The 15,485-nt window shown below is 35.9% G+C and overlaps 1 protein-coding gene across 12 annotated transcripts in view; it reads right to left on the bottom strand.

Annotated features, from left to right (window-relative positions):
• The window catches only part of thsd7ab (thrombospondin, type I, domain containing 7Ab), a 346,631-nt gene that overhangs the window by 245,426 nt on the left and 85,720 nt on the right, over window positions 1–15,485 (bottom strand). For 2 of the 12 annotated variants that reach the window (XR_012391320.1, XR_012391317.1), the window contains exon 1: window positions 8,921–9,125. The exons of 7 other annotated variants lie outside the window; for them this stretch is intronic. The gene's annotated coding sequence lies outside the window, so the exon portion shown is untranslated. Of the gene's footprint in view, window positions 1–8,920; window positions 9,126–15,485 lie in introns of those variants that run through there. 3 more of the 12 variants (XR_012391321.1, XR_012391318.1, XR_012391316.1) reach the window with 2 other exon arrangements.

The raw sequence follows: 15,485 nt of genomic DNA, 5'->3' as shown, positions 1-15,485 counted from the left end.
ATGAAAAAGAATTAAAGGATTAAAATATTACAAGAATAATTACTTTCTACATGTATATAAAAACCACTGCCTTCATCATCTTGGGGGCTTTTTATAGTTTATTCAAGACAATTTGCTTTGGTATAATGATATTATTTTTAGTAGGAGTATTTATTATAAGCATATTCATATTTGTTTTTATTCAAAACAAGCTTAGATTTGTCCACCTGTCAAGGTATTGGACCATATGGGGCACAGCATATGTATTTGGATATAATTAATAATCATAATCCCTCATAATCATAACAAATAATAATTTTTTGACTACACTTTGTTATTATTGTTCATTTATTTGTTTGCTGGAAATTAGAACTGAATTTAGAACTAGTTTTGAAGCAAATCTTTGCGCCTAACAAACGAAATTAATTATATAGGTTAATGGATGTCTGTGCGAACAACTAGTATCCTTCTCCGCGAAAGAGAGAAAGTTAAAGTAACGGCCGATTGGAGGAGGCTCGTTCTTCATCTTCGTGCTGCAGATGCTCTGTTTAAATCAAATCAATTTTATTGTCACATCATCAGCAGCACGTGTGCTATGATGATTGAAAAGCTTAGTATAACTGTTTTCTCACTAGTGAAGCATTCAGTTTTTCCACTTACGAAGTTCACCATGTAAATAGCAAATGTGTCATGGCTCGACGCAACTGACTCTTAAAGGGAATGGGAGATGAGACTCTGACTGGTTTATTCTCAAAACACACCTATAACTCATTAAGAGAATAAGCTCAACCAACTAAACAAAACTAAACTATTGAAAAAAACAAAAACATCTGAAACAAAACAAAACAAAACACCTTTACAAGACAGTTTTGAAAAAAAAAAACTGGAAAAAAACAGAAATCTTAATAAAAGGTTTGCATACATCTATAATTAAATTAAAAAAACTGTAAGTAAATAAATAAATAAATACTTTCGAATTATGCATGGAAGAGAGCCCCTCAAAATTAAACTGTGGACTTATTATGGGTATAATATTTAACTTAGAGTAATGGCAAACTGAATACAATAAATTCTAAGCAACATAAATCACAAACAGTGCATGTTTTGCAGTGCTCTAATTATTTTGCAAAACAGATTTAAGACCAGAGTTTGCATATAGAGACAGACTAAGACATTTTATAATTGAATATTCATTCATTTTTCTTCAGCTTAGTCCTTATTTATTAGGGGTTTCCACAGCAGAATGAACTGCCAGCTATTCCAGCATATGTTTACCATTGTGCAACTTAGTACAGGGAAACACCCACACACACTCAATCAATCAATCAGTCTTTTCAAGTCATGTCTTTGGACTATGGGGAAAGAACCAAATTAAAAACAATTAAAATCTAGTATCATCTTATTTTCCGGAAAAAAAAGAAGATATTGAATAATTCAATCAACGAGAGATGAAAGAACTTTCAATGTGAGCCATAAACTGACTTTGTTTTTCAACATACACACTTTCCCCCAGCATTTGCAAACAATGTTTTACAGCACAATATTAAACACACCACAGCAGCTGAAGTCTAATATATTCCATGGCATTTGCAAATGTTCTTAATCCAGCCAGAAACAACTCAGCACACCGCAATAAACAAGAAAAACGCAGGCAACCTCAGTGCATGGCGGCGTGTGTAAATGGGGCACTGCTGACTAAGAAGAGGGTTTTTGTGCTGCAGTCTTCAGGCCAGAGGGAGATGCAATGCAGAAACGCCGCCGGGGACCAGAGAAAGAGGACGGAAGTGGTAGAAACTCACCCCAGGACCGGTGCACCAAAAGCCAGAGGCGCAATGTGGGTCAAGACGGAGCGGCCGATCACATCCGATTAGAGGCAAACAATCACGGCTGCGGGCTGAACTTCTCTGATCCACTGACACTTCAAATCAGCCGCCGTTTGATTCGCGCCGCGGATGCAACATGACATTTTGGAGAGGAGGACCATTCATAAAGCAGAAATGTGAATCTTTAGAAGCGCTGGCCAGCAAGAATTGATTTTGTGAATTGTTTGAGGCATTTATTTTTCTTGGAAAGTGCACTTGCGTTGTTTTTCTTTAATATAAATGCCAGTTGGTTTCACATGTTGTCATCGAATGCGGTGACGTTTTGACATTTTAACAGCGACTTAAGTGTTCAGATGGTTTTTGGGTGTTTTAATATTCAGCTCTGCTGTAAAAACAACCCTTAGAGAGATTTGAAGGCCGGTTTAGAAATGATTTGGGCCAAACGTATAGGAACATTGTGTGTTTAATAAAGCATATAACAAAATAATTATTAGAATTATACGCAAAAGACTTTCAAGGGATGTAGTAGACACGCATTTAGGCTCGCCTTTCACTTCTTATTTACTTTAAACCCCACATTTCACTCTACCTTTGCTTGCAACTGGATAATGTCTTTACAGTACACTGCTTAACTGCAAATTATAATCAAAATCATAAATACAAAGCGGAGCAGAGAAGGGAGGCAAATGGAGACAAGGGCACGGAAGTTAGCATCATGGCTATCGCCAAACTCTAAGAGGACCACCAAGCCGCTCTCTTAGCTGACTTTAGAAATACAGTTTTAGCATTCGAGGAAAAACTAGATTAAATCTAGACTACCATGACAGAGCATAAATCAAAAACCACCACGCTTAAAACCAACGCAAATTCACTAGATGACAATCTCTTGAAGCGACTTTCACAATGCTACCGGAAAGAATTATACGCAAAAATGTGCTTTTAAAATGCAAACAAATGTAAAATAACACACAAAAGTGAGACATTTAACTGCTTAAATGTTCTAAGGAACATTAGCTTAGTAGTTTTTATAAATTTAAGCGAATTGAAGGTAAAACAACTAAAGTTACCCTCAGAAATGTGAAGTCCCTTTTAACATTTCCGGGTTGCTCAGTAGCGAAAGTCGATCATAGGGGGGTAAACTTAGAGCGCAGTGAATGGGAGAGTACATCATTTTTTTACAACTGTATTTGCTGAAATAATAAAAGAAAGTCTCAGCCCCTTAGATGCTGTATTATAAACATTTTGCATAAGCGGTACTTTTGTAATTTGATGCAAAGATGGTGTAATACATACAGTTTAAAGTCAGAATTATTCGGTCCCCTGTTTGATTTTTTCCCCAAATTCTGTTAAACAGATATTTTTTTCAACACATTTCTAAACATAATAGTTTTTATAACTAATATCTAATGACTGATTTATTTTATCTTTGCTATGATGACAGTAAATAATATTTGACTGAATATTTTTCAAGACACCTCTATACAGCTTAAAGTGACATTTAAAGGCTTAACTAGGTTAATTAGGTTAACTAGGCAGGTTGGGGTAATTAGACAAGTTATAGTACAACGATGGTTTGTTCTGCAGACTATTGAAAAAAAAATGTCTTAAAGGGGCTAATAATTTTGTCCTTAAACTGTATATACATACATTAAAATGTTCATACAATTTCATTCCTACTGGTAAATGTACATTATATACGTAAGCTATGATGACTTTCACCTTGATATTTTAGCGCGGGTATATACCCGACCGGTGAGCTGTCAGACAAAAAAGTGCCCTTCTGAATCAAATCAGCAGGATGCCTGTCTTTAATTGCAGTTCAGCAGTTTCACTTTAACTCATGAACTTTTTATTCATGCCCACATAACAAACTGGGGTATTAGACGCAAATAAGGAGTGAGGACTAGTGAGAGTGTTATGGAATTTAATAACGCATGACAAATGGAAAGAAAAAAAACTTTCATTTCATTTTCATTTCAAAAACCGCATTTCACCATGTGTGTTTGTGTGTGTGGGTGGGTGTGTGTGTGTGTGTGTGTGTGTGTGTGTGTGGTCCTTTACTGACAGCCGCGTGTGTGGATCTTGTCGCAAAATATGACGAAAAGTCCTGCATGACAGTAATAGTTTGATTGCGGTGTTTACTTTAATAATGTCACTAATATATGCAAACTCCACATCTTAATTCCATTTCTGTTTAGTTCAGTGATGACTTTAGTCAGATTAAAGTGATCAAAAAAAACAAGGAAATTGCTGTGTGAAGCTTATGTAGGCCTACAGGTTAAAATTCCTGTTTAACTGAGTAAACAGTTAGTAAACACAAGTATCTTATTGAAAATCATTTATTTTCATTACCAATTATAATAGTAGAACAGTTTCTCAAGCAGTTTGTGATGCATTTTGAAAACAGGAGATGAGCCCCTGGTCTAATGCGCACCTGGCTTGAGAAACCCGTTCTCAAAGACTTATTATTTGGGTAGAGCACATATTCTGAATGCCTTTGGCAAAATTCAAATGAGCCATTTTAATCTAGATTAATTCAGAGAATAATCTAGATTAAAAAAAAAGGAATCTATGCCCACCTATTATATATATATATATATATATATATATATATATATATATATATATATATATATATATATATATATATATATATATATATATATATATATATATATATATATATATATATACTGTCCTTAAAGGCTGAAAAACTTTTATTATTATAATTTGGTCTCATTTATAGGAGCCTCAAGAAAAACATACTTTTATATTTTTCAGAAACTTGGAACATAATTTAAGTCTGAAGCGGTTAAACATGCAATGAACTTCTGACTTATTTAACAACGTTTTATCTTTTAAAAACGTTATAAGCCAAATACGTGTTAAGCTTGTCATCATACTCTTCTAAAAAGTCCAAATATCTTTTTGGAGACAGTTCAAATATGCATCTATGCGCAAGGTTTTACTTTCATCACTTGATGCGCAGTCTAAATGATGACGGAAATGACAGTAATTTAAGGATTAGACGCTCATCAGCCACGTCGGTGAGATAAGACAGCATTTCTCCAGCTTTCGCACTCTAACAGAGACAAAGACGCCGGCGGTAGAGATTATTATTATACTGACGCCTCACAGCAACACATTTAAAGGTCATGCATTTCAGTCTGTGACTTTACATTTACATCTACATAATATTAAAGAGAAAATCTGACTTTGTGTCGCGTTGGGCCCACTAACTGCGTGAATATGATTATATCAATGAATGCCAGAACATCATTTATATATAAGGCAACTGTTTATGAGTTTATACTGAGATATAAGACTGTGTCTGCTCGCATTAGTGCAGTCATTAGTCACACTCGCTTTGAACCGAGGGGAAAGACTTCTTTGAATGCCTTTTATAGCTGGAATATTGTGTTCTTCATAAATACGTGCAAGTGCTCACCGTATCTTATTATTTTGAAAAATCATTTATGAGAATATACAAAGCTTAGAATATTAAATGTGCAAAATACATTCTTGGACTCAATCGTTTGTTTTTATATGCAAGATGGATGCATTTGCTTGGCATTTTAATTGATTTTCATGACAAATGTCTGCAAATAGCATCTATGGTTCTTCTAAAGTACACAGTTATGAATTACTAATTTATTTATGCATCTAGTTTTTTAAATAATATGTGATCTAACAAAATTTGTATCTATTTTAATTTAATTTAACTTAATTAATTAATTAATTAATTTTATTTGATAATAATAATAATAAGAAGAATAAATATATAACGAATAAAATAAATAATATAATAAATTACTTTCCACCATTTATCAGAGGTCGTCACAGAAGACTGAACTGCCTATTACTCCATTCACAACCAATACTAATTAAATTAAAATTAAATTAAATTAAATTAAATTAAATTAAATTAAATTAAATTAAATTAAATTAAATTAAATTAAAATTAAAATTAAATTAAAAATAGATCACATTTTGTTAAATGTATTCCCGTAAACATTAAATTAAATTAAAAATGATAAAATTAAATTAAGGTAAAAATAATCACATTTCCCATTTCCCACATGTATTCCCTAAAAAATAAAATCAAATAAAATATTATAAAATATTTAAATTATCACATCTCGAGACATTATTCATTCATTCATTCATTTTCTTTTCAGCTTAGTCTCTTTATTAATCTGGGGTTGCCACAGTGGAATGAACTGCCAACTTATTCAGCACGTTTTTACACAGCGGATACCCTTCCAGCCATAACCCATCTCTGGAAAACACCCACACACACACACCCATTCACACTTATACATCCGGACAATTTAGCCTACCAAATTCACCTGTACTGCATGTTTTTGGACTGTGGGGGACCCGGAGAAAACCCACGCGAACGCAGGGAGAACATGCAAACTCCACACTGAAACGCCAACTGACCCACCCGAGGCTCGAACCAGCGACCGTCTTGCTGTGAGGCGACAGCACCACCCACTGCGCCACTGCGTCACCTCTCGAAACATTATATGGTAAGCAATTTGGTAAATGCATTCATTCATTTGTTATCCTTTGGCTTAGTACTTTTTTCATCAGGGGTTGCCACAGGAATGTACAGTACTGCCAACTTACACAGCAGATGACCTACCATCTGCAGCCCAGTACTAGGAAACTAACTTTTGGGTGAAACTGAAACCCCCGGAGAAAACCCATACAACCACGGGGAGAACATGCATACTCTACACAGAAATGCCAACTGACCCTGCCAGGACTCGAACCCAGCGACCTTCTTGGTGTGAGGCGACAGTGCTAACCACTGAGCCACCGTGTCACCCTTGGTAAATACATTCCCTGTAATACATTCCCTGCATATTGTTGAGTGTACAAAATGCATACGGCAACGACAACAAAAAAAGTATACGAATAATACATTTGGTTATTGTCATCTCTCACTCCATGGGCACAAATAAACCAACCAGCAGCCAGTGCTGAGTTTATTATTCTGCACAGCATTAGTAACAGAAGACACAGAGGATCGCGGTGCAATAAATTCATGTCAAACCCTGGAACTGAACGCAATGGGTGAATAATTCATAATTGAGAGCTGCCGCCTCTATAGCTCATGAGATGATGAGTAAACCATAATACTATGCCAGAAAGTGCCAGAAAACAGTATAGATGCATGATAGAGCCCAGAAGGCCAACATTGATTAATACAGTGTATTTACATAACGTGTAACACATAATATTCCATCAAAAATTGACTGGGTTATCCAATCAATAGTGTGCAATAGTTTTCCACCCACTTCATCAGTATTTTTATCAATACTTGGACATTATAAAAACTAAGATATTAAATATGCAATAAATTAGCCTACTTTTTTTTTTTTTTTTTACATAAAACACCATTCGTACATCTAAAAATTAATCAGTTCTGACATTATTAACCAGTAGTGACCTCTAAACAGCTGCACTGGTATTTTATAAGAAAAATATAATTATTGCAACAAAGATATACACTCACTGGCCACTTTATTAGGTACACGTGTCTAACTGCTTGTTAACAATTTTCTAATCAGCCAATCATATGGCAGCAACTCAATGCATTTAGGCATGTAGACATGTTCAAGATGATCTGCTGCAGTTCAAACCGAGCATTAAAATGGGAAAGAAAGGTGATTTAAGTGACTTTGAATGTGGCATGGTTGTTGGTGCTAGACGGGCTGGTCAGAGTATTTCAGAAACTGCTGATCTACTGAGATTTTCACGCACAACCATCTCTAAGGTTTACAGAGAATGGTCTGAAAAAGAGAAAATATCCAGTGAGTGGCATCTCTGTGGGCGCAAATTGTTTGTTGAGGTCAGAGGAGAATGGCCAGACTGGTTCCAGCTGATAGAAAGCCAACAGTAACTCAAATAACCACTTGTTACAACCGAGGTCTGCAGAAGAGCATCTCTGAATGCACAACAAATCCAACATTGAGGCAGATAGGCTACTGCAGCAAAAGGCCACACCGGGTGTCACTCCTGTCAGCTAAGAACAGGAAACTGAGGCTACAATTCACACAGGCTCACCAAAATTGGACAATAGAAGATTGAAAAAACGTTGCCTGGTCTGATGAGTCTCGATTTCTGCTGTGACATTCGGATGATAGAGTCAGAATTTGGTCTCAAGAGCATTAAAGCATGGGTCCATCCTGTCTTGTATCAACGGTTCAGACTGCTGGTGTTGGTGTAATGGTGTGGGGGATATTTTCTTGGCACGCTTTGGGCCCAGTAGTACCAAATGAGCATTGTGTCAACGCCATAGCCTACCTGAGTGTTGTTGCTGGCCATGTGCATCCCTTTATGTCCACAGTGTACCCATCTTCTGGGATGACACAGCATGTCATAAAGTGTGAATCATCTCAGACTGGTTTCTTGAACATGACATTGAGTTTGCTGCACTAAAATGGCGTCCACAGTCACCAGAGTTCAATCCAATAAAGCACATTTGGAATATAGTGGAATGGGATATTAGTTTTAAAGGTGTGCAGATGACAAATCTGCAGCAACTGCGTGATGCAAGCATGTCAATATGGGCCAAAATCTCTGGGAATATTCCCAGAACCTTGTTGAATCTATGCCACAAGGTATTAAGGCAGTTTTGAAGGCAAAAGTGGGCCCAACACAGTACTAGTAAGGTGTACCTAATAAAGTGGCCGCTGAGTGTACAGTATATGATAATGTGACAAAAAGAGAAAGGTACAAGACTGTGGAGAGCTACAAAAGGTCAATCCAAATGGTCAGTGTATTTCATGTCTACTTGAAGCTTGTTAACATCAGATTTGCCACAATCTAGATCAACCAGATTAAAAATAAATAAATCACTTCAGCTTAGAAGTGCTAAAAGTGAACATTGATTAGTTGACGCATTGAGCCGAAAACACCTAAAATGTCAAAAAAAACTGCTTTTCCCCTTCCAGCACTAAAATGTTAAATGTTCCTGCTAATTTCAACCCAGAGCGTGTGTATGTGTCAAATAAAACTGCGAATCCGAACGCATCGCATCTGCTGATCTGAGCTAAATTAAGACAAGCGTCATCCTAAAAATAAAAATAATTGAAAAAGAAAAAAACTCGCACGTTTCTTTTATCTTCGGGGAGCTCAGTTGAAATAAGATTGAAGAGGCGGACAGGCCTGTGATAAGCAGAGCAGATAAAAATAGGCTCTCCGGGGAGCGTCTGGTGTTAAGATGCGGTGTGTCTTTAGCCCTGTCCTCACCTCCTCTCTCCTAATGGACTGAAGGCTGACAGACGCTCGCCAGGCCCTTTCAGTTCACACACAAATCTAATCATTCGACTCCAATGTGTACCGAAGGAAACACATGTGCATGACCACCTGACCACCTAATGCTGATTCTGATTGGCTGCTTTTTACTGTAGTTCAAGACTTGTGTTGCCAAGACTTGTGTTGCCAAGCTTTGCGCAAATGTGCTGTTTGTTTTGTTCAGTGTATGCAAATGCAGCACTAGGGTCCAAGACAAATTTCCCCAACACTGTAAAAATATCTGTTAATTAACAGTTTCCATATTTTGTGATTAACAGTTGTTTTTTTTTTGTTTTGTTTGTTTATTTACGGGTGTAAATTGATTTATGGGATGTTGATCTCTCCTCTGTCGACTTTTGATGTTGAAAATTAAAGTCTACAGTTTAACAAAGTGACTTTGGACATTTTAGTATTTTGAAATTGAAATAATATAATGCATAAGAAATAATAAATACCTGTAGAGAGAAATGAGTCTGTAAAATGGCAGAACATGCACTAGCAGTTTATTCAAAGGTTTTTGTAGTGTAATAATTAATACCAGCCCAGACAATATATCATTTTAAACTATTAAACATGTCAATAGGTTCCAGGTTAAAAGTTGTTGGAAGAAAGATTAAACTCCCATAATACAATTTAAAAACAGATATAAACTCAAATAAACTTACTGCCTGCTTGTATTTCAAGACTTGTGTTGCCAGCTTCCAAGCTTGGCACAAGTTAATGCACTTGTAAGCAGAATGTAGGTACATTAGGTAGTATACAAAATAAAATAAAATGGTATTAAATATATACTTGAATTGCAATATTTTATTGATCAGATCAGTTTTATTGTTTAATAATTCATAAAAATAATAATATTATGTTGTTTTATTTATCCAGGCAAGCTTTGACAATAGTATATGTAATTGCCAAATATGATGATACATATATGAATTAAAAATCACAAACACTGTATGTATCAGATGCAAAAGCCTCTGCAAAAGTGTCTTCTAAAATGAGCATTTTTATCATGCTACTTTTTCATTTAAATAAAACATTAATTTTATCATAACTGTCTGAAAAAAATAAATACTGTAAGCATAAACAATCAAGTAATCATAAATAAAGGAAATTTTCAAGTAAAACGCAGCATTTTTGGCTTACAGGGGGTAATGAGTTTGTTATGAACACAAAACAAATTTTTAACATTATTTTACATATTTACTGGAAACAGACTTATTTTTATTTTTTACATATCATGGTATAAAAACGCTACTAAAATTGTCAAATTGTTAAAGAAGGATCACAAAAGTAACCTTAAAAACAAATAAAAATGCATTTGAATGAATGGATGGATGGATAGAAGGATGAATGGAAACACTATAAAAGTAGAGAAGGATGAATGGATGGATGGACTGACGGATAGATGGATGGAAGGGAACAATACAAAAATAAACGCAGAGATGGATGGATGGATGGATGGATGGATGGATGGATGGACAGATGGACGGATGGACGAATGGATAGATGATTGATGGGAACAATACAAAAATAAATGCAGAGATGGATGGATGGATGGATAGATAGATGAAAACAACATAAAAGTAGAGATGGATGGATGGATGGATGGATGGATGGATGCATGGATGGATGCATGGATGGATGGACAGATGGATGGATGGGAACAATACAAAAATAAACGCAGAGATGGATTGATGGATGGATGAATGGATGAAAACAACATAAAAGTAGAGATGGATGGATGGATGGATGGATGAATAAATGGATGGAAACAACAGGAAAACAAAAAGTAGAGAAGGATGGATGGACAGATGAACAGATGGATGAAGTCAAAAGAAAAAGTATAGGAGGATGGATGGATGAAAACAACAGGAAAACAAAAAGTAGAGAAGGATGGATGGATGGATGGATGGATGGATGGATGGATGGATGGATGGATGGATGGATGGATGAATGGAAACAAGAGGAAAGTAAAAGTAAAGAAGGATGGATAGGCGGATGAATAGATGGACGGATGGATGGATGCAGGGATGGATAGAAACAACAGAAAAAATAAATATGGATGGATGGATGGATGGATAGAATTATCAAAGCAACACTCCTCTTTTTTTAATTTCAATGCTCCTCCAAGTTACGTTGAACAGTCATATCTCACTAGAATTTTTTTTCTGTCAGTCTTAAGAGGTATCAAGAGTCAGGCTTGAAATGATAAAATATTATTGAAACTCTTTGGTCATTATTGATAGAGATGCTAACGGTCTATTCAGACTAAATGATTCATGCTAAACTAAGCTAAGCTAAAAGTGCTCCCGCCAGACCCAGCGATCGACTGAATGGATTCAAAAATGGAAATACTCAACTAACTCCAAGGGAGCTATAAAATTAACATATTTTCCAAAAAGAAAAAAAGGGTGTTCCTTTAAACAGTAATGTATATTTAGTTTTTACTGACTACATATTGAATGAAATGACCACTGTAATCCAGGAAGGCAAAAGCTATACAGTTACAGTCCAGCTTTGAAACTGATCCTCAAAAAACACAATATATCCAGGAAAAAGGAGACACACTGGAACTCAACAACAGAGTGTTGTTTACGGTAGACTGAGCTCTCAGAGCGCTTCAAATCAAGCACAACTCCAGCCATTGTAGCTGAAACACTCTAATGGATGCGTCAGCCTTTCAAGTGCTGCGAGGGAACAACTTTAAAGAGAGAATAAGGCAGTGTTGTGGGAGATCACAGGTACAGACGACAAACACCTTCCTTCAAATCATTTCCACGCAACATTCGGCTTTAAATCGGCCATATTTCAACACCAGCATGATTTACACGTGAAGCAGGTCAGGACAGGGATGTTTCTTGAGCCCATTAAAGGAGTTTTACGCTGTCATACACATAGAATTTTTCTGCGCTATGACAAACTCTTGCATTAGATAATGAGATCATTACATCAGAGGGAGGATGTGCATCTTCAACAAACTCCTCCTGACTTTGATTTGAGGAGCTTCAGTCATTAGTTTGCATTACATTTAGTCCCGTTCGTCATCTTGTCTCATCTCATGTCGCGCTCAACGTGGGTGTGACAAATTGAAGGAAAATTCCAGATTATGTACAACAAAGTCAACATGATAAGATGTAAGCAACTCATATAGTTGTGTAATCTGATTAAGGGTGTCACGATCCTCCAAATCCTCGATTCGATCACATTTTCGATTCTAAAGGCACGATTCGATTCGATTTTCGATTATGAATGATTAATTAATTAATGACCAATGAATTATTTGTAGCCTACCGTTTAAACTACCTGACCTGCATGGTCTTTGTTTTACCCATAAACAAATCATACAGTAAATGAATTAAGGCAAGACACACACATAATTACCACCTGTCAATCACTTTTTTCTGCGGGACTCGTGAATAGGCAGTGATCTGTGTCGTTATAATGGCGTCGGTAAAAAAGACGCACAACCAACAGGAACCAGCCAACAGTATCTGAGGTGTTCGCTAAAATGACTAAGTACAAGTGAGTGAAAGATTGAAGCAGTCCTCTGACTGCCTGGACCTGCTGCCTCGAGCGCATGGCTGTGAGTGCATCTGTGTCTGTGTGGTCACGTGATGTGCATTTTCAGAGGTAGAGAGGAAGGAGGGCTGCTCAGAAATGCCACACGCCACTGTGGATGTCAAATCGTTGTCGTTCTAAAATGCCATTTAAAAACAAAGACAGTGTAAACAGGGCCTGAGTGTGTACTTTTCGCAAGCGGATTTGCAACCGGGGGGGGCGGAGGATCACGATGCCGGTGTTGTCTATCGGACGAACCGTAGGTAATTCGTAAATAGCAGAGCTTGCAAACTGTGTTTTTTTTTTTTTGTCGACAACACGAACGTTGTCAACATAACTCACTGGAAATCCAAAATGCTTAAACACCGGCGACTTCATTGAAAGAGGAGAGGGTTTAAGTTCTGTCGACGGGTCTCCTGCTTCTGCAGTTTAACAAGCACTTCAACAAGCCTGTTTTTTCCCGCTTGGCAAGCCAAGCTGACCTGACATGGGGGCGTGGCAGCATCGACGATTCTATTTTTTGATTCGATAATCGAAATTGTGCATAAATTTTGATCGATTTCGATTAAAAATCTAAATCGTGACACCCCTAAATCTGATATATCAAAATCAAGTGAAAATGGCAGGATTTTTTGGCATAGATGAAACTTAAAATAAATGGTGAGAATGTGCAGATCATCTAAAAAACGATTAAATATTTTAGTTAACACTTTAGTTTAAGTAACAATTAATTAACAATTAGCTTAACACCTGCCTCTTATTAAGATGTTAAATGCTTTTTACAAGATTTAAAATAAATCTCTGATGTCCCTAGAGTGTGAATGTGACGTTTCAGCTCAAAAATACCACTTAAATAATGTTTATAACTCTTTGAAACATCCCCTTTTAGGATTTGAACCTAATTGTGCCATTTGTGGTGACTGTCACTTTAAATGCAAATGAGGTTGTGCTCTTTTTCCAAAGAGGGCGGAGCTACAAACGCCTTTGTCAGCATAATGGCAGATTCGAAATCAACAATAACATCTTATGCTAATAAGGGAGAGATTGTCACTAATGGGCGGGGCTTACCCCATCTGATGACACGTAAAATGTGAGAACGTCAATCAAAGTGTTTCTGCAGACTGTTTTTATCTGTGTGATGATAAAAAATCAATTATTCAATTTTTACCAATAGAGGCTGGTTATATTCACAGACTGTCGCTACACAACTGTGTTTAAAACCCTTATTAAAGTGATTTTTGCATAATAGGTCCACTTTAATAACAATTAATAAACAGCTGATTAGCAATTTATTGAGTCTTAATGTTTTGCTCATGGTTTGTTAATAGCATGAATTATACATTAAAATTAAGTGTGACCATTAAATTATATAAAAATTAAGAGTAAACCCATTGTAATTTCTAACTGTTTTGTTGACTTAACCTAATTTTGATAATTATCCATAGTTCATTTACTTAATAATTGCTGAAAGAGCAACAGGGTTACGATCAATCCCAATTTTATTTTATTTGCTTCACTTAAAAAAAATGTGTTTGCTGTTTGTCCAAACTAGGTGTGTAAAATTAGTTAAAACAACACAATTCTTATGTTTTTAACTGAATTATTTCATGTTCAATTAACTTAAAAACTAATACATTAACTCAACTCCTTCATGTTGTCCTAACACAAATCAATTGTGTGAAACCCAGCATTTTTTACAGCCTTGAAACAGTGTGAAGGAGCATGGATAGAAAAATCCCCCTAAGAAATGGGACACCTATAAAGTTGCAGTCACACTTGACTTTTCTCCCCGTAGACTTCCATTCATACGTACGCGAATGCGTCAGACCGGAAACGCAGGGTCATGCGTTAAGTTTTACAGGTCGCTGCTGTGCAAAGTTCAAGCTTGGTGAACTCTGACCTGTGAAATCACATCACTTGACTGCGTGAGACCAATCGAGGATCAAACCATGACCTCTCTGGACAGAAATTTAAAACATGGAGCAAATGCTTGCTTTAATATTCTCTAATAATATTGCTTAATCCCGCCTTTGTTCGCAGCGCCATACAAAAGGATTTCGCATACACAAACTCTAGTGTGACCGCAGCTTTATGAATGAGAGATCGTCACAAATGGGCGGGGCTCTTCCCCTCTGATGACACGTACAATGGGAGAACGTCAATCAAAGTGTTTCTGCAGACAGTTTTTATGAACTGTAATGATAAAACAATTAATTAATAAATTTTTACCATTTAAAGCAGATAATGTACACAGACTGTTGCTATACAACTGTGTTTAAACCCCTTAAGTGATTTTTGCATTATAGATCCCCTTTAATAACTATTATTTAACAGCTGATCAGTAGTTTATTGGGCTAAAAGTCTAAATGTTTTGCTTGTGGTTTGTTTATAGCATGAATTATACATTAAAATTAAGTGTGACCATTTAATTTAAAAAAAAATTGTTAGTAAACTCATTGTAATTTGTAACTGTCATGTTAACTTAACCTAATTTTGATAATTATAGTTCATTTACTTAATAATTGCTGAAAGAGCAACAGGATTACGATCAATCCTGATTCAATTTTATTTGCTTCAGTCAAAAAAATATATTAGCTGTTTATCCAAACAACGTGTGTAAAATGAGATGAAAAACACAATTCTTACTTTTTTAACTGAATTATTTCATGTTCAATCAACTTAAATTCTTCAAAACTAATACATTAACTTAATTCCCTTATGTTGTCCCAACACAAATAAATTGTGTGAAACCCAGCATTTTTTACATTGTTGAAACAGAGTGTGAAGGAGCATGGATAGAAAACCCCCTCCAGGTAA

This window comes from Danio rerio, chromosome 16, assembly GCF_049306965.1.
Source record: "Danio rerio strain Tuebingen ecotype United States chromosome 16, GRCz12tu, whole genome shotgun sequence".
NCBI classification, from domain to species: Eukaryota; Metazoa; Chordata; class Actinopteri; order Cypriniformes; family Danionidae; genus Danio; species Danio rerio.
Note: the sequence above shows the minus strand (reverse complement) of the source record. Positions and strands in the feature narration are given on the sequence as shown.